Here is a 2,655-nt window from a genome sequence, read left to right on the forward strand (position 1 = left end):
GGCCAGGCATTCCAGTGCCTGCCCGGGCAAAAACGCCCAAAGCATGCCCCATTCCTTAGCCTATCCAGGCAAAAACGCCCAAAACCAGCCCATTCCAGTGCCTATCCGGGCAAAAACGCCCAAAGCATGCCCATTCCTTAGCCTGTCCAGGCAAAAACGCCCAAAACCAGCACATTCCAGTGCCTATCCGGGCAAAAACGCCCTAAACCTGCGCATTCCAGCGCCCCGCAGCATGCCACCCTCCTATAGGGTTTGCGCAACCAACCCGCCTAACCACCAGTGGCAACCAAAGGTGCTGTTAGCGACGACTTCTGAAGACGCAACGAGACGCGACGGGTTTGCGCCCAGACGCGACGAGACGATGCGGGATCTGCGCCCAACCATGCCTACACCCGCCGACTTGTTGCGGGAGCTGCTTGCCCAAGCATGCCTAGCGTGCAAGGCCTGCGTGCCCAAGGTCTGTGTGCAAGGCTAGTGCCCAAGGCTAGTGCGCAAGGCTAGTGCCCAAGGCTAGTGAGCAAGGCCTGGGTGCAAGGCTAGTGTGCAAGGCTTGTATGCAAGGCTAGTGTGCAAGGCTGCTGTGCAAGGCTTGTGGGCAAGGCTGGTGCGCAAGGCTAGTGCCCAAGGGTTGTGTGCAAGGCTAGTGCCCAAGGCTAGTGCGCAAGGCTCGTGCCCAAGGCTAGTTCGCAAGGCTTGTGTGCAAGGCTAGTGCGATGGGCCAGTGCCCAAGGCTTGTGAGCAAGGCTTGTATGCATGGCTTGTGCGCAAGGCTTGTGTCCAAGGCTTTTGTGCAAGGCTCGTGCGCAAGGCTAGTGTGCAAGGCTTGTGCGCATTGGCAGGTAGCCCACCACCATGCACGATCCAAATGCCACTCACGCGACAACACGGTGCCAAGCCGGGCATGGTGTGCACTCAAAACCAATCAACGGACAGAGGTCATGCGTCATGGGGGGGATCTAGCAAGGCCATGGGGAAGGTCATGGAGGACCTTGGAAGCAAGCGCAAGACGAGAGCGAATCGAACAAGGGGCCAGGACGGGGCCTTGTGCCCATGGTCTTCGCAAGACTGCGTCCAAGGCGCCCGAAAGCCCAAGGGAACCCAAACCCGGCCGACACTTGCAATCGCACATGCTCTCTGCAACACACCATCAATGCCGCCCAACGGGGCCAGCACGAGCAGTCATCCGCGGTCCCCTGGCCCTGCGCACGTTTGTCTTTGAAACCGAGCATCAATGCCACAGAAAGTGCCGGGGCGCCAGCTGGAGCCATCATCCGCGTTGCCATGGCTCGCTTGGCCTTGGCTTGCCAGGCCCCGACAGGAGCAATCGCGCATTTTCTTTGCAACCGACCATCAATGCCGCCCAACGGGGCCAGCACGAGCAGTCATCCGCGGTCCCCTGGCCCTGCGCACGTTTGTCTTTGAAACCGAGCATCAATGCCACAGAAAGTGCCGGGGCGCCAGCTGGAGCCATCATCCGCGTTGCCATGGCTCGCTTGGCCTTGGCTTGCCAGTCCCCGACACGAGCAATCGCGCATTTTCTTTGCAACCGACCATCAATGCCGCCCAACGAGGCCAGCACGAGCAGTCATCCGCGGTCCCCTGGCCCTGCGCACGTTTGTCTTTGAAACCGAGCATCAATGCCACAGAAAGTGCCGGGGCGCCAGCTGGAGCCATCATCCGACGTGCCATGGCTTTGGTCCCATGGTCTTCGCAACCGAGCATTCGTGACACCCGACGGGGCCAGGACACCAACCCTTCCGACAGGAGCATTCGCGCATGTTCTTTGGCCACACAAAGGCGCCAGCACGAGCAAAATCATCCGCGGTGCGGTGGCCTTGCACGGCCTTTTGTCTTTGGAACCAACCATCAGTGCCACGGGAAGTGCCGGAGTCCCGGCATCCGCGGTGCCAAGTCATTGCGCCCTTGGTCTCTGCAGCGGGGCATGCCGGGCACTCCCAACCATTGCAAGCAAGCAAGAAAGAAAGTAAGTAAGTAAGTAAGTATTACATATAGGGGCGGGACATGCGGGGAGATCAGCGAAACGTGCATTACGGGGCACACGCGTACCTACCGGGGCATACCGACCCCTATTGGGGCACACGTGTGCATATCGGGGCATACCGGGCCTATCGGGGCACACGCGTACATACCGGGGCATACCGAGCCCTACTGGGGCACACGTGCGCATATCGGGGCGTACCAAGCCTATCGGGGCATACGCATGTATCCCAAGGCATACCGAGTCTATCCGGGCATACGCGTTCATACCGGGGCGTAACGGGCCTATCGGGGCATACTTGGGCATATCCGGGCAAAAAATGCCCAAAACTTGCGCAACCTTGGCAACCGTGGTCCATTCCTCTCTATATGCCTAGCCTTGGCAACCGTGGTCCATTCCTCACTATATGCCATGGCCTTGTGCCCATGGTCTTCCCAAGACAGCGTCCAAGGCGCCCGGAAGGCCAAGGGAGCCCAACCCAGCGATGCCCTGCTATGGCAAGCCAAGGCCAAGCATTCCGGTGCCTATCCGGGCAAAAATGCGATTCCTCTCTATATGCCTAGCCTTGGCAACCGTGGTCCATTCCTCACCATATGCCATGGCCTTGTGCCCATGGTCTTCCCAAGACAGCGTCCAAGGCGCCCGGAAGGCCAAGG

The sequence above is a fragment of the Tasmannia lanceolata genome, unplaced genomic scaffold, assembly GCF_043159265.1.
Source record: "Tasmannia lanceolata isolate RefF3 unplaced genomic scaffold, GAP_Taslan_0.1 ptg000033l, whole genome shotgun sequence".
In the NCBI taxonomy this organism is placed as follows: Eukaryota; Viridiplantae; Streptophyta; class Magnoliopsida; order Canellales; family Winteraceae; genus Tasmannia; species Tasmannia lanceolata.